Raw genomic sequence first — 25,688 nt, forward strand, 5'->3', positions numbered from 1 at the left:
TATTTTTATTTTTTAACTAATAACTGATGAGCTATTTACCAAACTCTAAAATATCAACTGTTCAGGTGGTACTTGACTACTGCACCCAAAGATCCTGAGTCATTTTTACAGCACTTACTGCAGGAACCACTCCTCTATTTCTCTGCAATGCTGAGCCAGTTAGATTTAGTCCTGCTTTATATATTTTATACGTACATGATTTAGAACATGTCAATAATAACAATTCATTAGTTTTATAAGTCCCAGTGAGAGCTCCAACCCACTGTGTGAGTGTTAAACCCTGAAATGTCACGCAAGACATTCAGGAAAAATATGCCGCTCAAAGAAATGCCACTCAAATCAAGAAGACCCTTCAGGCAGCAGTGAGAGTGGACATGGTGATGGGATCCCAGTCAGCAGGGAGATGGGAGACAGCGGACAGCGTGACAAGGTCAGAGGACACTGAACTCACTCAGGAGCGATGCGTCAGAGGACAGACGGTGTCTTGTGAAAGTTCACAGCAGTAGAGAGAGAGAGAGAGAGAGAGAGAGAGAGAGAGAGAGAGAGAGAGAGCGCACAAGAGCTTGCCAAACTTACACACCTCATCTATCCTACAAATCAGTAGCCACAGCTGTGCTGCCCCAGTCAGAGAGTCAGAGCAACTGCCCTGTTTACATTTCAATCTGCAGACCCGACCCACGTCCAGATGCTGTTAAGATAATAAACAAGCCCTCTTTGTCACCAAAGGTCAAAGAGATAAAACCTGAGTCAAGTGCAGCAGCAGCAGCAGCAAAACAGAATCACACACAGATGCATGCAAAAAGACTCAAAAACACCCTGACCTTTGAATTTTGGCACAGCTCTTTGGTGAAGGTGATCGGTTTTTAACTCGGACCTCTGACTCGGTCTGTGCGTCAGATAGAAATCAAGCAGGGGTCCTGCACAAACTTGGGGAAAAGGAGGGGTACAAATAAACGCAAGTGTGTGTGTGGTTAAAACACCAGGATTTGATTATTAACTGAAAGAATGGCAGCAATGTAAACTGCAGTGCTTTCCTACATGGTGAAAGCTAGTCTGTGCTTCCCCCAAGACTCACAAACCAGTCTTTTCGAACTGCCATAAACACGCCATGTCCAGCCAGCTGGAGGACAGCGCTCAGAAAAGAACGCCAACTGCCAGTTCTTCACATCAGCTAACGGACACCCACATTTATATAACATTTAGCATAACACTGAGAGTTAGGGGAAATAAAGGGCCTTCGTACCCACCTGGATTATGACTATCGTGCTCTTTTGGACTCCCAGCCACATATGGCTGTAGCATCACTGAATATCAACCATATGAATAACAACTCTTAGACTGTTGCGCCACCCAGGAACCACGGGAACCCAGTAAACTTTTACACACATTTAAAACATTTTAAACAACACATTTAAAAGCTAAACCTTCTCTGCTGTTACGTCACTGTAGTCTGTCCCGTTTCATAGGAGCGTTCAAATGCTGCCAAGATTTATTCAGGCACTGTGCACAACATACAGCAAAAAGTGTCAAGATGCTGAAGCGTCACATCGGTCACATCACCACTACAGCGGCCCTAATGGCGTGACGGAGCGCTAAAGAAGAGCCTTCAGATGCCAGTAATGTCCTACCTCAACTGCAACCCCGACTTTGAGAAACGCACATGCAAAGTGTACTCATCACGTCACGGCATGCAGCCTTGTATTCGCTCCAATTCTAAATTGCCTGACTCGACTAATTAGGCTGCAGTCTTTGTTTCAGAAATCAGGCCGGAGGTTTACAGGGAACAAACACCTGCAGACTCTGTTCCCTTCATGGACTAGAGAAAAGGAGATCAAAAAAAAAAAAACCTTAGAAACTTTAAAGCGGGAGTATATAGCTCAGAAGCAGGTCTGCGACTGAGGTCTCTGAAAGAAAGCAAAAAGGAAATATCACTGTCAAACAGAAAAGAAAAGTGTTCGTTAACTAAAGCTTCTGAATCAGCTCTCAATAGCAACTGAAGCTGGGCTGTATTTCAATGGAAATTACACACACAAAGGCTCATTACATTTTTCATTGTACTTCTCACACACATTCGCGCCGTATTCAGCAGGCCATGAATATTAAAATAAAAAAAGAAATGACACCACACAAGAATCTTGGTCATCCAACAGAAAAACTGCATATTTATGTTGTTAAAGAAACTTGCACCCTCAATAATTAACAGCACACTCCTCTCACAGAGCTTGGAGCATGCATTTCCATGCAAACACTCACACCTTCCTTTCTCACACACTCTCCCACACACAAACGCAGCTCCTCTTGCCCATTGTTGTGGAAATATTCCTCTCAGAGTGGCTAAACCTGAATGTGGTTCTGCTTTTGTTCTCTGACACAGCTTTCTGTTTCAGCATTAGGAACATGCCCGGGTGAGGTGTATGTGCAGGAGCACGTGCTGATCCATGCCTTGGCGCTGTAAGCACTGCGTACACACACAGCCCCAGAGCTCCACATACATGAGGTATTAACACAGCCGCAGATCACCACCTTCTAATCCCAAACAAAGCAGCCAACGGTTAAAGAAAACAAGGAAGACCCGGGCGGCTAAATCCCATCCCAGCGGGTATCATCAACATCATCCAGCCGTTTCCGACCATTCCAACCAAGCTGTCGTCCCGGTTTAACCCTGCCGCAGACTTTACAGCTTCAGAGCTGCACTGGACCTTGAACTTAATTGCACTCTGGAGGGGGAGGGGAGGGGGTGTAGAGCCATTATGTGAAGATCATAATGGAGACATCTCTATCTCAGCCACATGCCATCCAATGCCACAAACACTCCAGCAGCTTTCAGATCAGGAGAGGATTTTGTTTTAAAGACTATATTCATTTATAAAATTATATGGCATTATAATTAATAAAAGGCATTAATCATAGTATCCGACAAGCCCCCCATGATTACAAGTAAACTGTGCGAAGGGCTGGACATCACAGGGCAGCTAAACACACTTGGAGAAGAGCACTGACTACCAGTTATGCTACTATGCTGGCTAGCATTACACCAAGAAATGGGGGAAAGAGAGGGCCATCCTATCCAGCCAGGCAGGCTCTGTCAATACCAAGGATCAAACCAGCGATTTCCCAATGATATGGCTCAGACTTGGATGGCTGCACCATCTTGGAGCATTCAGTGCTACATTTTAAGCAGTCAGTCTTATCAAAGTTTCTGGGGCACTGAGGAACCACCTTCCCAAACCAAGGCTGGTAGCTGGCTGATGAATGTCCTTCAGTATGCAGGTCACTCCATACATCAGTCTCTCTTGATTTTGAGCACCTCACACTCAACTTTGGTTTAGGCCGCACTAATTGTCACACCCAGAAGGTGGTTTAAAAACATTGATGCTGATTATCTGCTAAAGCAGATACATAAATACGTTATAAATGTTGGAATATGTACAAAATCCACCTGGATCTACATTCATTTCTACACATTTATACAAATGTCTACAGCCCAGTATTTCATTTAAAAGCATTAAGCATCTCTAGCTCTGCAATTATGATATCTATAACTGCTATAGTCTTTCACTGAACATGTCGGACTACTTGGTAGGGGTGTAAGGATACACTCATCTCATGACTCTATTTAATATTGGGTTCCCGATTTCCATGAGACTTCAAACAAAACATGAATAAAAAGAAACCTACCAACCGAACAGCTGCCAAAGAGACTGGAGCTGAGAGTGTGTTAAATGACGCAGAATGTGGGACAAGTTGATTATGAACGTCTGTGTTCTCAGCTGATCACTGCTTCTAATATAAAAAACAGATACTAACAGATATTAATGCGATCTGCAGGCAGCAGCAGGGCCTTGCTCTCTCCGGGTAGGTAGATGCCTCTCTCCCCTACTTCAGTATAATGCTGGCAGACACAGGCGTCTGCTATCCGATGCATCAGAGCCCAGCACTTTCCTCCAAAAGCGGTGGTTGCCTGTAGCTCAAAAAGAGATGGTGGCTGGTTGTGCATGTGTCAGAGAAGGCCCTATGAGCCAGTCCTCACCCTCCCAGTGTCAGGAGCAAGACATGTGATAGGGTGAAGAGTATCAATGAATAGGTTGGGTAATTGGCTATCCAAAACCGGGCAGAAAAACTGGGCAAACAAATAAATGAATAAATAAATAAATGTACCTCTTTGCAGACTCTGCAACGGCACTGCAGCCTCATTAAAAACATGACGGCAGGAGCTAAGTGGCCTTAGTCTCAGCGTTTAGCAGGAGCGGTCTAAAGCAAGCAAGAAATGGCATTAATTTAAAGAGCAAAGTGAAGAATTACAACATCAGACTGAAACGGGCTGCATTAGGTCCAGAGAGACCGAGCCGATCCATTCCTGGCGATGGCTCTGCTGCTGCATTATCCCCTCTACACATCCTACGCTTCTCCTGCAGAGTAAATAAATACAAAAGCAAACAGTTTAATGAGCCACTTCTCTCATACCCAAGATATTCTACTCTTCTATTCTTTTTTTTTTTGAAGGAAGAAAGAAGGGGTGCTGTGGAAGGTTAAGGGCCGAAATGGCCAAATAAGGTAATGAGCTTCCACAGAGACAGACAAGGAGGCACAGACTGGAAAAAAAAGAATAAATAAATAAACCTCAGCCCACATCTGGTCTCAAACTGATCAGAACCTGAAGACCACTAATTAAAAGGTGCCTGATCAGAGGAGAGTGAGAGGAACTGAAGTGGACCGGTAATGCTTTTACAGGCTCTTATTTTAGACCCGGCCCTCGACACCACGAGGGTGAGAGAGAGAGAGAGAGAGAGAGAGAGAGAGAGAGAGAGAGAGAGAGAGAGAGAGAGAGAGAGAGAGAGACACAGGCTGTGCAAAATGTCGAAGAAGGCTTGACGGAGGTGCTAACGAAGAGAGGGCGAGAGAGAGAGAGAGGGAGAGGGGGAGAGACAGAGACTGATTTACAGTGCTGCCGGCATGAGCTGTCACTCAGATGAAGAGATGAGAACATGCGAGACAGTTTGGGGGGGGGTTTGGGGTTGAGAGAGAGAGAAACAGGAACAAAAAAGCAAGGAAAAGAAGAGCAAGAGTGAGACAGAGAGCGAGATGAGGGAAAAGAAGAAAAAAAAAGAACAGGAAAAAGAAAGGAAGAGAAGAATAAGAATGGGTGAGAGAGAATGCACGAGAGTGACAAGAGTAGCAATGAGAGAGAGAGAGAGAGAGAGAGAGAGAGAGAGAGACACACAGACAGAGTTGCTATTATAGGTCTCAGACAGCTGCTGCCTGTGAATCATAAAATAATTTATTTAATTTTTCTGAAATAAAAATCGACTGCAGCTGTCAGTGAGCAGCACTGTGAGTAAACCACCAAACCACCAAACACCCAGGAAACACTAACAAACTAATAAATCACAGCATTGGACAGAGGATTGTAGTGCTAATTACTCCAGAATAAACCTAAATTATTACTTCAAAACATATATTTATTTTTCCATATTAAAGTTCATAAGAGTTCCAGATCTCACTCTATCCCGCAGAGCCACAGAGCGGGAGCAGAAGACGCAGAGAGCACAGCAGACTAAATCAACCAAAGATGAGACGCATCTGCTGCATCATATTCACCCTGCTGAGTGGAGAACGAGAGAGAGCGAGAGAGAGCAAGAGAGAGAGAGAGAGAGAACATGCTGACAAAACACAAAGGGGAAGAGGAGGGGGGGGGGGGGTAAAGCCATCTCCATGCCGTAAATAGATCAACAAACTCCGGCCTCAGCAACGCAGGTGACAACAAATCAGTAAAAACAGCAACCCTCTGCACGTCCACAGCACGCCTCACTTCAACTGCCAGTGTTTATTACAGATCAGTGTACATTACATTATCACACAGCGCTCCAAAACTGGAGCCGTTTCCTGAAACATGAGACATGAGGTTGGCGAGACAGAGAGAGTGCTGCCAAGCGGCAAATCTACTCGGTACAAAAGAATGAATGGACGGACATCAGCGCAGCATTAACGAGAAAAAAACACAGACATCCCTGCTTCTGACCGGGAGTCACTCCTCCCATCAAAGCAAGTGGTTAAAACAAAGGAATTTGTCCGTACGTTTGCTATAATGGAACAGTTATTAAAATCTGTATATTTTTGGACTTTCATAACCTGACCTCCATTACCTGACATACACCACACCTTTCAAGAGTTTAAGCCACTTCCTGGTCAAAAGAGCTTCAATATGTGCTCCAGACAGCAGCAGACACGGGTACAGGAGCATGAAAGGGTACAGGAGCATGAAAGGGTAACAGCATCAGGCTGAGCCCATAAACATGCTGGTTTATTGACTTAATTTAAATGCATTTCTTTTTTTTATTATTATGGATATTAATTAAATGAAATACAATCGCATGCATTTTCTTTTAATAATTACTTTTATAATTTTAACTTTAATTTTATGCCTTTATATCCTTATATCAGTGGCATAAAATGGTCTTAAAACAAGTGATTAATAATATTGTATATTGCGATTTATGGGACAATATATGCCCCCCCAAAAAATATATTATGTGACAGGCCTCTATATGTGTACATTTACACCAGTGTTCTCTGTATTTAACTGAAAAGCAACTAGAAATCTAACAGTCGATCTGTCTTTTGACAGGCAGTATATATACATTTACATTTACATTTATGGCATTTAGCTGACGCTCTTATCCAGAGCGACTTACAAGGTTCCTCGTATCACAGAGGTGGGTCAGTGTAGTGTTAGGAGTCTTGCCCAAGGACTCTTATTGGTGTAGCGCAGCATAGTCACCCAGACCGGGAATCGAACCCCAGTATTCCACGTGGTGTGGTAGCATACTGGCAGGTAGTGGTGTTATCTGTTGTGCCACACCAACCACATATATATATATATATATGAATATGAGAAGCAGGCATGCTTTGATAAGTGAGAGAGGTTTTCTCATCTGAAAGAGAAGAGAAGCCAGATAAAGCAGGTGCTGCAACAGTGCGAGAGACATCAACTGGAGTGACAGATGGTCTTCTTGTTGGCTACTGGATGAATCTGTGGAAAGAGACGTCAACAAGAAAACGCCCCTCTTTTCGCAAAGGCTCGCAGCTCAGCCTTGCAACTCCCCTCCCTGTCAACCTGCAACTTCTACTTCTACTTAACGTCAGTTGAATGTAAAGTCAGTCCAAAAACGGGGCTTATAACCTGATACCACCCACTTACTGCATGTTGCTAAAACAGTGGAAGTGTTCGAAGGCTGCTGTAAACACGATATCGCTCTGTGGGGAAAGCAGTCAATCCTGCCTTAAAAAACACAGATCAAATTAAAATGTTCCCATCGAGTAAACAAAGCGCCCATGTAGGCTCCCGAAACCAGCCTGCACCTGCCAGGTCGTGCACTTAACGCTCTTTTACTTCTGTTGTTTCGCTGTGCTTTTTTTTGGATCCACAGGTTCCAGGTGCACCTGACTCCCAGTGATCACGCCATTATTAACGCTACAGTAGCATTCCACAGATCCCGTCCAGGTGGCCAACGCAGGAATGTCAACAATCCTCTCTCCCTCTCTGTCTCTCTTCAAATAGGGCAGCAGGGAATCACAGGATCGGGCAACCATGACACGGGACATAACTGGCCCCGGTAGAGTGGTTTTGTAACACAGACCGTGTCGATAAAAAACAAACTCGATTTCAACAGCTCTCAGGCTGACTGTCGCCTCCTGTGTCCTACAGCGGGAATCAAGCGTAAAAAAAAGGAGGAAAAAAAAACCCTGACTCATCCATCAAATACCAAACAGGAGCTGTGAGCAGTTGGAGCAGCTACAGAGAAGGACAAATGGGACGCGGAGGTTCAAGATGTCTGCTCTTTTAACGACACAGACGGAATTTTAAAAAATATATAAATAAATAAATTAAACTACAGGCCAATCTGACCAAACCTTCCTGACCTTCCATATAATAGAGACACACAAGCCATCACTTGAAAGATAAACCCGGCAACTCAATTTTTTCCATTTGTGCATGTCCTCTACCATACAATACAAAAGCCTGAGGTGACTAGACCAGCCAGCGTCCAGCGAATAGCAGTTTTGTAATCAATTATTCATTCCATGTCACTCCTGAAAGCCTATCTGCTGTCCCACATAACCGTGCTGCCGTCTACTGTAGTCACTCTCCGTTTCTGCTGCGAATGAGGGCAACCTGTGCGGTCTGTGATTGCATTTGATTGTTAAGGACAGGCAAATAACTTGGACAAGCAGAGAAAATGCCTACTAAAGCCAACGCGGCCAGTCTTCGCTGGTACAAACATGCATTAAACAAGCACTTTCTGACTCTGCATTGTCTGTAGTAGTGCTGGGAGATACAGACCGTCTGTTCCAGTGAACTGAGAAACTGACGTAGTCTTGTTAGCTATCCGCTATTAGAAGGTTTTTAATGACGCAAATGAAAGACTATAAGCATTGCAGTTGTGTTGCATTGACCATGCAGCTCACTGGCTTCAGATTATTATTTTTTTCTTATATCAAATATGATGTCCAGACAAATGCAGTATTAGGAATGCACATCCATAAGTGCACATCCCAACTTATTTTGATGTTGAAATAATTGCAAAAGTTAATTAGATAAAAAAAAACTTTAATGACTAAATTGAACATGGGGCAGACTGCTTATTCAGAGACTCACAAATGTTCAACATCGCACTGTTACCTGATAAAGACCCACAGCTGTCTGGTTAAGCTGCGAGCAGAGGAGGGTCAATGCACCTTTAATGCACCTTTAGGGTAACCCCCCCCCTTTGACCTTAAGTTTTGAGTATTTTGGGTTCTTCCCATACATAGACATGGGAGCCTGATCTCACGTGACTGGAAATAGCTGCCGGGCAGCATTGCAAAGATGGCCTTCAAGTGGACAGACTTGCCCGTAATGACTCTGGCTTGCTTGTAGTTGATAGTACCACTGTTACGAGGTGTTAAGAGCCCAACCACACCAGTCGACCATCATGACTAAGCTGGTTGACCAGCTTGACAACTAGTTTGCTCAAGTAAGTCATGCTAATGAACACATGCGATATGCTGGTCAAAAGCTAAGCTGGTCAACCAACATAACAGTGAAGGGTGTTTACCCCTGGATGATAAGCTTTTCAACCACCAAGGACCAGCTTAGACCATCTGAAACCATCTTAGCAGGGCAGGGCAGCTGAGCACCACACAAGGGAACTATGCCAGAGAGCGATTTGATCGGAACAGGTTAGACTTAGTAAGTCTGAGCTCTGGTGTGAACTTTAGCAAACCAACTAATAAAAGGAAGCTTGTCTTGTTTATCTAAAATCAAATTTTACACCATTTATTTCTAAACCACAATCAATCAGTGAAGACATGTTGGGTGTCTGGGGTTCGCTTACGTACATCATAGACACTGTACAAACTGCAATGTGTAAAAAGTGACCCGTGCAACCATGACCCTTTGACCTTGCTGAGGCAGAGCCATGTAGGCCAGACCAGGCTGAGGCAGGCAGTATCGACGCATAGGCAGAAAGGAAGGGCAGGCTGGAAAACTGATGAACGAGGGAAGAGCAGATGGCTGCACTGACTCCAGCAGAACAATGGCTCCCAGGGAATCCACCATTGGCCAATGGCTGAGCGGGGCAGAAAACAGGGGGAAAAAAAAAAAAATAAATAAAAAATAAAAAAAAAAAGGCCCAGATGCTCTTTTCGGCCTCCAGTGCCTCCGAGATATCAAGCTGTATAGAGTGAGGTGGGTAACATCGCGGTACTCATGAATGTGTAGGAATGTGTGCTCCTATCAGCATGTGCACGTGTCTGCAGATTTATTTTTAATCAGCATCAGAGTAAACAAACACGAGGTCAAAGTCCATCACTTTAGAAGACAATCAAGCAGTCATCACGGCCAATTTGGCTGGACAGAGAGACAAAGCTGCTGCTCGTGAATACCATTTGGGATCTGGGCTTGTTATGAAACCAAACAACAGAGTGGAACTTCTTTATCCTACTTTCACTTGCAATCTGCTTCACTTCTGCTTGGGTGAAAAATGTAGCTCAACCCTGCTTACATAATTCACTCATCTGCATCTTAAGCGTTCTGCAACCCAAGACGTTCAACGGTTTCACCACAAATCCTTTCCTTGTCCTAAAGAACTCAACAACAGTAGGAGACATTTACGCACAGCTGATGGATTTGCTCTCTTTTCATAGTACCATGAACTGATGTAGATTGTCGTCACTGTCGCGCAAAATCCTTCTTAACTTCCAGTGCAGGACAGTGTAAAATATTTTATTATTTTATTACGTTTTTTTGGAGAACTTCTATTGGTCCACTTATCATGGAATCATGATAAAATGTAAAAGAACCATTGCCAGATTCATATTATGTCAAAAGGTGAGGTTTGTGTGGGACAGCGACGATGTAAAGTTTGTAAAGTTTACAAACCTACTCTTCACTCCTCAGTTTGAAAATGGAAATTACGTTTTCATTTGTGGACTCGTTTACATTTAGAGCTGGCCGATATGAAAAAAATGGCACGATGTAAATGAGACATTTTTTTTTTACAATATTTCATCATGTAGACAAAAAAGCACCAACAGCGTAAATGTTTTAGAAACTATAAAACTACAACTCATTTTTTGCTATCCAAATACTCTCCCATACTGAGTACCGTGATTTTTACTCAAAATTTGCTGCACGCCAGTAAATTACATAAGACTGAGTACACTGTCTGTAATGCAACGTGCAGATAATTGGTGCTCTTCAAGCACTGACGATATCCACAAAATTTAACACAATGTGATAAAACATCTGCATACTGCCCAGCCCTATTTACATGTTTCTTGTTACAGGACAACTTAGTGTTACGTCACAATAACCAATAGGGCTGTGTATTGGCAAGGATCTGGCGATACAATATGTACACTAACGCAGTTAGGTTTGCTAATGCTAATGTGGTGCGGTACTTGCTTACATTGACGCAGAAGCACCTAATGACTGAAGTGAACCACTGTCTACCATCTAGCGTTTGGGGATTTAAATACAACACAAAATCATCAACTGCCGCAAATCTTTACATGTAAAATATTAATAAAAAATTAGTACTGTTTTGTTTTTGAGAATCGATACAATATCGCAAAACAGAAGATCACGACATTAAGGTGTACCGATATTTTCTTACACCCTAAATAACCAAACCAAGAGATCAGAGCTTTAGTTAACCAAAATATACTTAATAATAAAATAAAATAATAATAATAATAATAATAAAAAATGATGAAAGATCACTGTTGCGGTTTCACCACACCTGGTGCTTTCACTTTTCCCACACTGGATTCAGCACTACAGCAGCTCTACTGCTCTTGAAAGCTGGAAAAACGTAATCCATTCTATACAGAGATCAGTTTCGCCAATGTTTTAGTGATTTATCGAGGGGTGGGCAATATGATATTATCATATGGTGAGAAATGTAGTTATCGTGATACAGAAATATGCTTTTTTAAGAACACTGATCAACTGCACATTTCAAATAAACCTCAGTGTAGTAAATACAGGAGAGATTTGAAAAGGAACTTTTTAAACAGAATCTGTTAGCAGTGCATTATGTCTGCGTTCACATAAATATTGTCTTATAAAATGTCTTTAAATATCGTGATAATATTTGTACCATATCCCTGGATGTAGCTGTGACCAAAAATGGAAAAGTCTTCATGGACACCATTTTTTACAGCTCATTTTGCTCCTCAGTGTGTGTCTAAACTCATAAAACTGCTAGCGCCCTCTACTGGGTCTCGCAGGGATCAATCTATTACAGCTTCACTTCAGTCCGTCTCAGGACTGCCTGAGAAATTTTTTAATTTAAGAGACACTGGAAAATGGTCATGTAAAAAAAGTACTTTTGACTTGTTTTGGTGCATAATTCACACAAAGTAATATTTAGACCTCGGGAGGGGGGGGGGGGTTAAATACAAGAAAAATGTAGGATATGGGCTCAGGAACAGAAGCAGCCTGTGTTTTTTCACCTAGGATGTTGTTCAGCTGCTCTTCCACTTACAAAAACACAAACACAGACAGTGAAGCTGATGAAATATCAGTATCATCTTTTTATTCCTGTTGGATCTACTGGTATTATTCATCAGTCTTTTCTATATTCCTCCAGATTGTTTCAAATCAAGCGCTGGCTTTGACGTGCTCTCTCTCTCTCTCTCACACACACATACGACACAGATCTGGGTGCCTATCCCATTATGTTATCGCAGACATATATGGAAGCTGGATGCTGGGTGCACAAGGCTGTGGTGAAATTTGCAGAGCTGATGCTGAGCAAAAGCTCCCCCCCCTCCCCCCCTCCCTGTGGTGCTTAGATTCATGAGCCATGCTCAGAGTCTCTATGAGTGCGGCTGAATCGGTGACAGGTACATTACCTTGGGTGAAATAACTGCATGCCTCTGTGAGGAAAACAGTCCATTTCATGGGTGTTCAGGAAACCTCAACCTGTAGTTTATGCGTATGGGAGGAGAAGCCAATGGGAGAAGCCGTATGGGAGGAGAAGCCAACCTGCTGAGATCTGGTGACAGGTGGATTCTAGCTTTCTGCAGTGCCTCAATCACTGGGGACCGCGAACAGGAAGGCAAAGAGAAGGAGTACAAGAAAAGGAAAGGAATGGCCTGTCTGCAGAACAGTGAATCAAGCTGTACATTACAGGGGTGAAGAAAGCTTTAGCACGGGAACAGCGGGCTCCTTCCACTTGTCCGAGATGGTCCCATCTGCCGCTTTATCCGCGCCCTACCCCTGGACCATAAAACCCCTCTCAGGACCAGAAGTCATGGCACATTTGTCATGAGTACTTGCTGCTAACTTGCGTCACTTAAAAAGGGCCGAGACGTCCCCCTCTTGGCCCCAATCCAACATGTCTTGGTGCAGGGTAATTATCACGCAATGTTCACCAGGCTACTCTGGATGCAGTTCAGGCCAACAGACGCAAAGATCACAACCCAGCACGTCCACTGGTTAAAACACTGTTTGGCAGCGAATCACTTGTCTGCACTCGTGAGCCCTTTACGGAATGATGAAGAGCATGTGCGCGTTGGCATCGCGACTGTGTCGAAACATCGCGGCATACAGCACACAACCCCTGAGCGCAAGACGAGAGGCACAGCAGTCCCGGTGCTCCGCGCTGTCTGCAGCTTCAAAGTAGTTTGAGAGTTTAAATAAAGCATCCTGCAAGGTGCAAGACAAGATACGTGCCTGGATTCACCCCAGCAGGGGCCTTCCAACAATGACTTCAGTCCTGAAATTCTAATAGTGAGCGAAAGCCTCGCCGGTTTACAGATCTCGAGAGATCAAAGCCCAAGGCAGCTCCGCAAAAAACAGAACGCGGAGCTGGTCGCACCCGTCCCAAAACTGTTGTTTTGTTTAAAAAGCATCTCTTAATGGACTACAGCTCAGCGGAGAGTACGAATTCCCCAACCTCATTAGTTGCAATAAACATGATTTGTACAGCATCCAATAAACAATATAAATAAATAAATAAATATGTGGGCGATGGAGGGGGTGTTATGGCAGATATTTGCCTTTAAAAAAAAAAAAAAAAAGTTTGAGTTTAAGAAAGGCAAAAATTAACAAAGGCAAGAAGTGTTCAAGTTCCTGCAGTTGTAATTTCCCAACAGCCTTCAGTCGTTCATTTCCCAAGTGCATCCAGCAGAACTTGTGAATATTTAAGATGAAGGGAGGACTGACTTTGCCGGAAGGGCCAACCTGCATCAAGATGGGATGGTGCCCATATTGTGACCCTCCAATCGGCGCAAATCAACTGTGAGCCTATCACCAGCGCTTGACGAATACAACCTTTGTCATGTGCGTTAGCCCATTTGTTCTATTTCACTGAGGGTCCATGCCTCTTGTGGTGGAGGTTACGAAACAGGTTACAAAATCCAAGTCCGCAGCGCTGCATCCTCTACACCATGGGCACCCTGCTGAGTCTGTCCACTGCAAACTCGTAAGGCTTTTAGCCTGCTCCGAAATTATGCAACAGAGATCAACATTTAGAGGAAAAAAAAAAACGTTCTGGGCATGAGTAATGGCCTGCTGAAGGCGACTTGCATGAATTCTGTGAGAAGATGATGGGGCAGCGAGGATGGCAAGAGGCCTCTGGGAAGCTTGCAGTCACTTCATCACCAAGCAGACAGTGAATCCCCCCCAATCCCTGTCCCCCCACCCCCCGCTGATCCCACTGTGTCTCTCTGGGCCACACTGCTGTCCAATTAGTCAGCTTGAGCAAATGCCCATTCTCCAGTCTCCCCCAGAAGCCCACTGAAAGACCAATACTTCCAGTCTAATAAATCCACTCTTAATACTTATACACGCTTAATTCAAGTTTGAGTCACACTTTCCAAACAAAAGGAGAGACCACGACAGCGAGAGTGAGAGGGGACCAAATACAGTCGCCACGGCTGAGTTTTACTGCATGGTCTGATGCAGACCTATACACTGCTGCTGCTGCTGCTGCGGCTGCTGCTGCACAGGCCAGCCTCCACTTTCACTAATTAAATTGCGATTCATTTAGTGAGTGGCCAATAACATATTAATTACAAAAGGCCAGGTCAGCAGAAAACACCAGGCTGTTTGGTCGCTTTAGCCTTTAATATACATTCTGTTCACTCTGTGCAAAAAATTAAAAACACTGAGCAGCTTTTTCAAAATTTGACCATATTATAACACAGTACAACCGAGGGGTCGCCTCTAGAACGTCTACTGCCAAGCTGCATCTTGCTTTTGGAGATTAATCGTGTTTCAATCCTAATAAAAGCAGAGAAATCAAAGCTAAAAGAACATTGACCAAGGACCTCTTGTTGTGAATAAAGAAATCAGTCACACACATTCAGCAACTCTTCAGTGGATGCGAGAGCAACACCTTACCACAGCATCAAACCACACAGTCTTCTTCCTCACCTCTCAGCAATACTTCTGCCAAACTTTCTATTTTTCTTGCCACCACCCCCTTACTGCAATCTGCCAAATACCACAGAAAAATATTTGAATAGGAGAATAATAGGTAGAGGATTATTCACAAAGAAAAACACATAAAAAAAGCCCAAGGGGATGGAAAGCTGCCTGTAACACTGCTTACACACTGTATCAAAGCTTCTGCGGCATTCATTATTTCTGTGCATCACACCATACATTAAGTTACTGTATTTACTGCTGCTGCCCCCCTGGGATCTTAACATAATGACTTTAGTGCTGGTAGCTTTCACTGCAGTAACTCTCATACTCCACACAGAGCTGAACGGTACATGTTAACCCCTGACTATTAGAACATCAAATGAGACAAACACTTCCCAAGGCATAATAGCGATATAAATAAGAAGATAATAATAGAATGGTATACGCAACATGATGTAGTGATTTTACGTTAAAATAGCAGCTTTAAAGTCATGTTGATGCTCCACTGACTTCTAATCGGACTCAGTCAATGCCACTCCAAGCTCGGAACGCCAGCTATTCCACTATGGAACTGGGAACTGTGAAGAGGGCACAAGAAGTGGATCACTCTGCGTAATCCTATTCGCAATAAATCCTTCTTTTTACTCTACCTCACCAGCAGACATGGTTCTTTCACTTCAGATGCCGGTTCTGTGTCGCTCAGATTGTCAGCAAATGGACATTTAGAGCTGTCCATTTAGCTTGTATTCAGTATTTAGCCAGTGTGGTAGAAGTGAATTACACTCTACTACTGTAGGGGGAGCCTAAGAGCCAAAAATACCAATTTCCACATAATGCTACAATAACAAAATTGCCCCTATTACATATAAGCCCCAATTCAGGGGCTGCATCCTTCGAAGGACGCAGTCGACAAAGGCATAGTCCTGCAAAGGCTGTGTAGACTGCTTAGGCCGAACCAAAATGAGACAGTCCACTCCACAGTGGATTCCCTTTTTGCGTCACAGCACTGCTGTTCCTGCCTTACCGCTGCGTCACGAAACAAACAGCACTCCTAATATTCTTTAGAATGGAGGTCCTTGATTGTAATGGTCTATATAATAATAATAATAATAATAATAATAATAATTATTATTATTATTATTATGAAATAATAATAAAAATAACAAATTTGAGCAAAAGTGTATTTACTGACATCCTCGCCGGCACACAATGGATCTCGGGATATGCTGACCAGCAAAGAACCCACAAGTCAGGTCCTTCATTACCATGGAAAAGTAAACAGGAACAGCCTAGTCACACTACTGCGACACAACAGGCCTTTAAATACAGCCTCTGAAAGACACAGCCGTACAGTATGCTGAAGTGAACGTGCATGCTCCTATTGGACTGCTCTTTTAAAATCTTTAAAGTCACTGAGGAATCTATACAGGTCAATACTGGTGCCCTTGAAAACCCACCAGTGTTGCCTCTCGATCCAGCTTCTCTTTTGCCACACAGCAGCACAAGCAAGCAACAGAACCAAATCAAAACTGCACCATTAGTGATCGAATCTGATTTGACGTTTGGTCCAACACTGCCGCCGAGAGTAAAAACCATACTCCGCCAGTTCCAAACCATCAACTCTGAACTCCACCTTTAATGATGCTGAAGCTGAAAGTGGCTTATGTGTGCCCCTGGGTTAGTTTTTCTCCAGTTACCCAGCGCTGACCGAGCGCCACTACACCCCCACGTCGGCCGGTCAAAACTGATTAACTGATGTGTGGTACATATACACAAGGCCGCGGCCCAAACAAGCTGTTAACGAGCTCTCTGTGATGCTGTTTGACAGACCCAAGGCTACAAGGCCAAGCCAGGCTCTTTAGAACAGCCAGGATTTAGAGATGAGCCATAACCGCAAACGCCGGCTGCTCCAGCACAACATCACAACGTTTAGAGCTGGTGGTCATGCATGTACTGCGCTTCTCTGTGGGATATCCACAAACAGCACAACAGATGTAACAGCGAGATGTGAATCGAGCCATAAACGAACGAACACCGTCCAGCCAGACCAGCCCCTCCGGCAGCATATAGTAGCAGTCTTTGTCTCAGGAGTGAATTGAGCAGATCGTGTGCAGGCTGTCCGCTGAAACCGAGGCGGCAGAGTGTAATAACAAGAGCAGAGTGACAACATAAGGGCCTCTGTGGTCAAACACACAAAACCACAAGTGAAAATGCTTGGCCAGCAAGAATGGCAAACATATTAAACCAAAATCCGACAGGACTGGAAGCGGAGGTTTTAACTGCGCAAAAAAAAATAAATACTCCTGAGGAGTCCAGACAGTAAATGGGCTGAGTTTCATTATTCTGTTGGCTCTGCTTCTACCAAATCTAGTTATTCCTAATGACAGCTCAGTAATGACGTGCACAGCCGTGTCTTTATTAGGGCCACATACAAGACTGTGATGCTTCGGGCACATGTGACTAAGTCCGCACAGACAGCGTGAGGTCGTGCCATGGCGTCTGAGCTGAGTGGCATGTGCAGTAACGCAGCACAGCAGCCTGCCAGCCATCAGCCACTGGGAGCTCAACACTGGGTCTGTGAGCTTTTGGGTCGGCGCTGAGCACCAGTCTTTCACCTACGCTCAGTATCCGCAACACAGCCGTGCAGGTTTAACACACAGTGGCTCCAGTGTTCAGCAGAAAGGCTCCACCAGGCTGGTCAGCAGGGCTGGGGAATGATATAGTAAGAAACAATAAAGTGAAGAGGGGTTAAAACCAGCCTGATACGGATGCCTCACATTAAATGAACAAACACTGTAATTAATTGGTAACATTTCATCTATTTACTTATTTGTTATGTGATCCATATCCACCTAAAAGCTTCCCCCAGGGACTAAAATACAGGTGCATTTTCAATTTGGTATTTAGTACAAATTAGCAGGCTTTCTAGGCTACAGGACAGCAATTAAAGAGACAGTGCTAATAAAAAAAAAAATAAAAAATACCACAATACATCTGGAACACCAGAAAACATCAACAGAAACCGTGAACAGCTGCAGGACTCCTCGCGGCTGTGTTTATGGACAGCTGCTCCAAGCAAAACGTGCTTTTCCACACTGCATTTGCTGCACATTTAACAAGTGCATGCTGCTTAACATGCATCGAAATCGTACATGCACATACTGCTTCTAGAGAGCACGTGGACCCTGCATTTAAAGTGCACATAAATACTGCAGTTGCTGCTAAATTGCACGTGAACGCTGCACTTAAAAGGTGTTTAAACAGCACAATCAATATCAATACCGTTTTTGAAGTGCACGTGAACATTGCAATTAAAACGTATGTAAATAATGAACTCAAAGTGCACGTGAACACTGCATTTAAAGTGCATTCCCATACTGGCCATAAACACTGCACTAACCCGTGCACTTTAATTGGATGTAAACACCGCAATGACAGCGCCTTTCAATACTGCATTTAAAGTGCACGTGAACATCGTATTTAAAGCGCACGTGAACATTGCATGTAAACAGTGTTTTTCAAAGTGCATTTCAGTACTGGTTATACACACTGCGCCTAACCCTGCAATTCAATTACATGTAAGCATCTCAACTACAGCACATTCCAGCACTGCATCTCACGCGCGCTTCGGTGCTGCATGGCTCTGAATCGTGAGCGCGAGGCCGTGTGTGCCAGACTCCCACGGCGACGTTTTTGCAGCCCAGCAGCAGAGTTGCACTCGCAGTCGCACGCTCACACACACACGGGGCCTCGCAGGGAGAGCTGCATTATGACAGCGTGCCGAGCGCGCGGCCACAACACACACACACACACACACACACACACACCACGGATCAGATCCCTGTCATTATGAACGAACGGGGAAATCCATCCAAACACACCGGGATCGGCAGCAGCAGGCAGGCGCGTTCACAGTGAAACGCGCTGCTAGGTTCGTGAACGCGCAAACAGACTCAGCGGGCTGCGGCGGAGAAGCAGCGCGTGCGGATCTCTGAATTGGGATTTGAGGGAGAGAGAGGGGAGCGCGTTACATAAACAGAGGCTCACCCGGAAAACACGAGCGAGAAATAATCCGTGCATGTGTGTGTGTGTGTGTGTGTGATGGCAGCGCGCGAGGAAAACCCGGATAAACACGGCGGTACTCACTGCGTTGGAAGGCGGTGAGAAGCGCTCGAGCTCAGGGTTGAGGAGGAAACCCACAGGCCTCCATCAGGACGAACTTCAATAAAGCACTGCCGAGAGGAAGCGAGCGGCCGAGACACAAACACACATATACGAACATATACACACACACACACACACACACACCGGGGTCGCTCGACGGCAGAGAGCCACGTGGTTGAAGAAACAGATTTTCATTGGTTTGCGCAAGAGTCGAACACGCCCACGAGCGCGGCGCCTGGATTGGAGGCTGGAGGAGTGGGAGCGATTCTGATTGGTTAGAAATAAAGAGCCAGGAACTATTGGGCACAGATTATGTTTTGGAAAATGGAAAGTTGCTGAATATGATTATGATAAACCTGTTATTATGGTCTGTCATTTCAGAACTGGCCTACACTGCATGTCCAAAAGTATACAGACAACCATTCTAATTAGTAGGTTCAGCTACTGCATCCATTGCTGTTGCAGGTGTTCAGTTGCGCACACACACACACACACACACACACAGATTGTATAACATACATTCTCACATCTCCAAGACCAATGGCATTTGTTCAAGAAATAGCAGCTCCAAATCATTTCAACGCTCCACTGATCGAAGACTAGAGAACAGCAACTGTCATTGCCACTCCAGGTCTGAAACGCTGCTACTGAACTATGGTATTTTGGTAATCTGGGCTGGACAACGCTCATGAAACTTGCTTAGCACAAATCTTATTTGTGTAAAATGCTGTAATATTACTCAACCGCCTCAGTCCTCATGCTTCCATCACTTCAGATACTAGTTCTGTATCTCTTAGCTTGTCAACAAATGGGACGAGCACATGTACAGCTGTTCATAAAGTGTTCATAACATGATTTGTATTTGCTACAATGGAGCAAACGTAAATTCCACTCCCCACCTGTAAGGGGAGCCCAGGAGCAAAAATACCAATTCTCACATAATGCTGCTTTAACCCTGAGTCTAATGGTCGTTAAAGGCACTTGTACTTCCACGGAAGACAAGCGTCCAGGCTTTTTTCTGTCCTGGCACCAAAGTGGTGGAACGAGCTTCTCCTGGGTGTCCGAACGGCCGAGTCACTCGCTGTCTTCAAACGCAAACTGAAGACCCACCTCTTCCGAGAGTACTTGGGCGAATAGAGTACTATGGTTGCCTTATTGTATTGTGTTTAGTAATGTCTAAAGCTTAGAGGTTTCTTTGAATTATTAGTCTAACTAGCTAAGGTTTCTTTCTTGGGTAAATAGCAAAGCACTTTGTAAGTCGCTCTGGATAAGAGCGTCTGCTAAATGCCATAAATGTAAAAGTAAATGTAAATGTATATTAGATCAAACCTATATATATATATCAAACCTATATATATAGAAAAAAAAACAGTCTCAGCTCTGAAATGAGACCCCACATGATGTAGAGCACTGTGTGAAGAGATACTCTGACCCTAAATCTAAAAACATGATAAAATCTTAACATTTCCTGTAATTACTCAAATTGTTTATAAATGGCAAGAGGCAGAAGACGAGTTTCTGAGTATTCACTGGTCAGTTTCACACAAACATAGACGAACACACATCCGGCAATTACAGATAAGAGGCAGAGTCGAGTACCATGTCTCATCTTCACACTCTCTTTACTCCGGATGTAAGTCACGTTTTATTCTGGCAAGGAGATGCAATGTAAAGGGCGGGCAGATCCAAGATTCAAGAACGTTAAAAGTATACAAGAAAAAGAATTTCTGTTATTAAAAATATTAATAGAAACTTTGAGAAACATCACATTGACTCACCAGCAAGTTCAAAGACTCCACTGCTTCACTGATGCTCCACTGATTTGTAATAGGGAGAGCAGCGCCTCTATCATGGCTACTTGATAGAGTAGTTTAGCACACTGCTAACTGCGCTATGTAGCTCTAGGTGAAGTGGACAGGAAAACGCACACTTTCATATTTAGTGACAGTTCCATATCTCTCAGCTTGTCCAAAAATGCATGTAAGTGTGTCTTTCTTGAGGGGTGACTCAAAGCGTGAATTCCACTGAAGCAAGAAATACCAAGTCTCACATAATGCTGCTTTAAGAACAGGGCTACTCTTTATACTCCTGCTTACTGCACAACATTGGATTGCACGTTTACTTTTGCACATTTCTGCATATCTGTACTTTACTACCACATATAATGTCCTACCACATCCTCATTGAAATTGTACACGTTTGGTTCCCAACCTCCATTTCGCTCTTTTTTTATGTCAGTATCTAATTTTTCTTCCTATATATTTTATTTATTATCTCTACATATTTGTATTTTTTTAACCTTTATGTTTTTGTCTTCTGTCTTGTTTTTCATATCACCAACCACACTTCCACTTGCCCCTCCCAAGGACTTCATTTGCATGATTTGTGCACCATTATGTTAAATTAGGAGACAGAAAATACATAATTTTCTTTGATTGTCCTTGGCCTTATTAAGAAATGCTATGTTATTCCCTTGGGCACATTCCAGTCACCTTACCCTTTTCACAAGCATTATTTCTGTGTCAGATAATATTGTATTTTTAAAAAACTTCATGAGTTCGGCCTAGGCCAAGGCCACAGGCCCTACAATTTCCACTATCATTATCTACTATCATGCAGTAAATTCACTTATGTTTTTTTTTTTTGCTAATTACATACGTGTATACCAATGTGCCATTGCTACACCTGCTACCACAAGTCTTTGAAAAAGTATAACCTCAAGGCCACACAACAAGGGCTTACTGTGGCATTATCTTCTTTACAAATTCATATTCAAGTTTATTTATGTAGCACCTTTAACAACAGAGCTGGTCACAAAGCAGCTTTACAGAGATCCGGGTCTGAGACCCAAGCCACAGGCAAACAGTGGCAAGGTAAAACCCCCTTAGACCTTCTTCAAAGTGAAACATGCACACACATGACAATGAGCTTCTGAACCACTTCCCACAGTCATAGAGAGAGATGTTACTGTGAGGACAACTCAAATAGAAATGTATTTATATCACTTTATTATCTTTTAGAACATTTTATTTTCAATGCAGATTGTATTCTTAGCCATTCTGGAGCATTTCTATTGGTCCAATTATCATAAAATATTGACAACATGTAAACTCCATCACAGAGACAATAACCTCAGCAGAGAAGAACTGCCAACAAGGGTGGATTTAGTGATCTTGCGACCTAGACAAAAGACAGGAGTGGGGCACCCTGGGTACACATTTTTTAATGGAATTCAGTTCCTCGTATCTGTTGGATCCTCAACCTAACTCTAATCATTTGCTTGACATTTGTGGACCAACAGGCCTGTAGTGTAACTATAGCTTGACCTCATGAGCCTGGGCTTCACTGACGTAAGGACATAAGGGTTTCATTCACAGCTGAGATGAAAGGAAGGCTTTGACCTCAGGTACATTTTCAAACGTGCACTTTTTTGGAGAGGATTGTACTGGGTCGGAATTCGAACTCGCAAACCCCGGGCCATAGCAGTAGCACATTTGGAGCCCGAAGCCATGTTATTTTCAGCCTTTCCTTTTCAGATTTATAATTACATAACAATAGTGGCAAAATGTGTGTTTTGGCAGGAAATAGGGGAAGTTCTCTCGCCTTGAGAGGAAACTAAACCAACAATTTTGCTAGCTACTAACTAGCTAGATAAGTAACTAGCATTAAAGCTAGACCGATTTATCTAAAGTAATGAGACACACTCACCTTAAATCCGAGACATCTCCAAATCTCCTCTTCGTCCACTTTCCTTTGTCATTAGAAATGTAATGTTAACCAGGAAACTGAGGTACTGGGTGATGGTAACTGAAATGTTGGGTAAACTAAAACAGCCCAACAGCTAGTTTTACACGGCTGGTTTAACCCAATACTGGGTAAAGAAAAAAACTAACAGAGATTAAAATGTCATTTGTATGACACCAATGATTTTGCAGTTTTAGTATGAACCATTATTTATGCTCTGTGGTGCATATATCTATCATTTAAACAAAATGGAACTATAAACTTTTCTACTACTTCAACTTGAAGTACATTGAAGAGGGCAAACTTCTATACCTTTACTTCAATTAAAAAAAGGTAACCCTGACTTCAACCAGACTATTTGGTTCTTTTTCTTAAGTATAGGACTTGTGGATCTCTGCATGTGAGACCATCCACTACTAACTACCAGACTGATCGTTGATTCCCTTCATTATCCCTCTGTCTACTTCTTTGTGTATTGTTATTTGTTTGTTTGTTTGTTTGTGCTGTACAGGTCGATCTATGGCAGATAGGTTCCTCGGACTTAGTCCTGGTTTCTCCCAAGGTTTCTTCCTCTTACTATGAGGGAGTTTTTCCTTGCCACTGTCGCTACCACCTCCATTGTGGTGCTTGCTCATAAGAGGCGTGGACCTGGATCTCTGTAAAGTGCTTTGTGACAACATTTATTGTGAAAGAAGCTATATAAATACATTAAAATTTTGAATTCAATTGTAACAGTGTGTGTGTGTGTGTGTTTGTGTGTGTGTGTGTGCGTGTGTTTGTTTAAGAAAATTAGATAGACGTCGTTATCTGGTTCAGTGACAATATTCAATATTGTGATGTTAAGTAACAAAAATCCAAAGGTCCTTGCAGCCATATTGACTTAAAATACCAACATTTAGTTGTGAGGTATGGTGACCACAACCCAACCCAACGTCTGCTAAACTTCAGAATGTTAAAGCAACTCTATGTAGCATTTTTATCTTAAAATAACAGCTTCAAAATAATGTTTTTCATCATCAAAATCATCATCAACGCTCTACTTACCTGTAACAAGGAGGATAGCGTCTATATATTTACTGCCTCGGGTTCAGAACGCTGTCTACTGCACTGTGTAACTTTAGTGAAGCAGGATGGACAATGCTCACACAAACTATGTAATGCTACGTAACCAGAGTCATATAAAATTAGTAGAGTAATATAAATGGTTCTCACTGGCATTGTCCTGTCCGCTTGGACTAAATGACACAGTGCAGTTACAGGTGTGCTGAGCCCAGAGTAGCAACAATAGAGAGGCTATTCTCCCTTTTAGTGACCAATTTCTATGTCTGTCTAACAACCTCTGCAATTTATAGTCTGTCTAACATTTCTTAATGTCAACCCAGTGTTGGTTTCTGACTGAATTTTCATTGTAATTCAAAGTCAAATATCAAGGTTTGTACAATGTTGGATTTTGACATCAAACCTTGATTTTCATTTTTAACTAAAACTCAATATCTGTCTAACAGAGTCCAAAGTTTTTCTGACATCAAATTGACGTCCGGTGCCTGCTGGGTTGTACCAGATAAGAAAATAATAATACCAAATAACACTCAAGTGTGCTTATCCCAGCAAACTCTTTTGGATCAATTTTAAGGAAATGGAAGTGCCACCCAGGCACTGGCCACATAAGACCATCCTTTAAAAAGTGTCAGAGCAACCCTTTGAGTGAAGCTGTGAGTGAAGTCACAGAAAGGCCAATCATTTCTTTGAAGGAGTCCAGAAGAGGTCAGTGACTGAGACTGAAGTAACGGTGTGACTGTTTACCTGCCAACAGTATTAAGTGCACTGCATACAACTGCCTGCATGAGAAGGTGTCTAGGAAGAAACCTTTACTGGAGACAAATCACATGAAAACACATGTAAAAGAAAAAGCTGAGAAAGCTTTGTGGTCAGATTGGACAAAACAAAAAAAAGCATTTTGATCCAAATCTTAAATTCTATGTGATGTGACCTAACACTGACACACAACAAGCACATCTGCACAGTATTGAATGGTGGTGGCAGCAGCAGCATCGTCATGTTGTCGGGTTGATTTCCATTTCCATTAAAACTGAAGGTGTGTTTTAAAAGAGCAAAATACAGGAAGATCATAGAAGAAGACCTGCTTCATTCTTTAAAAAAAGACAGTACTACTTTACTTGGATGGTTCACCTGATTGTAGATGCTCACCTGACATCCAACTAAATGTCTCTTAAATGCAACTGAACTCTTAAGTTAAGTGTAAATAATTGTCTATTGAATGTAAGCCTGCACCTAACCTTAACCTTGCCATTTTAGGGTTAGGATTTAGGGTGAGATTTAAGGTTTAGGTTAGGGTTAGGATTTAAGACTGATTCAAGGGTAAGGTAAGGGTTAGTGTTAGGTGCAGGGTTACATTTAGTACAGTCCTTTACATCCAACTACAGTTCAGTTGCATTTAATAGATATTTAGTTAAATGTTAACTGAATGTCGGGTGAGCATCTACAAAGCATCTACAATGGACCATAAAATGGCCAGGTCAGAGTTCAGATCTCAACTCAGGATCTGTACAGTATTTGAGAATTGTGCTCCATAAGTGTCATTCAAGCAACTAGAAAAACCTGTTGCAAATCGGCCAGGAACAATGGGTGACAATTAGGCTGCATAATATTGGAAAAGACAGACATTGCAATAGTATTCCTTTCTGATATACATGTATATATATATTACAATATTAAAAACATGTAACATTATTAACAATGCACTCAGTGTACCCAAGACTGTAGCAAAATATTGGGCAAATAGAGTCTGAATCTGGTAGATCTGTCATGAACAATAACAGTTTTTACAATGACAATTTTC

At 42.9% G+C, this 25,688-nt stretch overlaps 1 protein-coding gene across 2 annotated transcripts in view; it reads right to left on the reverse strand.

Annotated features, from left to right (window-relative positions):
• The window catches only part of adarb1b (adenosine deaminase RNA specific B1b), a 314,934-nt gene that overhangs the window by 142,123 nt on the left and 147,123 nt on the right, over window positions 1–25,688 (reverse strand). Inside the window, exon 1 of one of the 2 annotated variants that reach the window (XM_072685609.1) lies at window positions 19,067–19,201. The exons of the other annotated variant lie outside the window; for it this stretch is intronic. The gene's annotated coding sequence lies outside the window, so the exon portion shown is untranslated. Of the gene's footprint in view, window positions 1–19,066; window positions 19,202–25,688 lie in introns of those variants that run through there. 2 annotated transcript variants of the gene reach the window in all.

The sequence above is a fragment of the Salminus brasiliensis genome, chromosome 8, assembly GCF_030463535.1.
Source record: "Salminus brasiliensis chromosome 8, fSalBra1.hap2, whole genome shotgun sequence".
Classification (NCBI taxonomy): domain Eukaryota; kingdom Metazoa; phylum Chordata; class Actinopteri; order Characiformes; family Bryconidae; genus Salminus; species Salminus brasiliensis.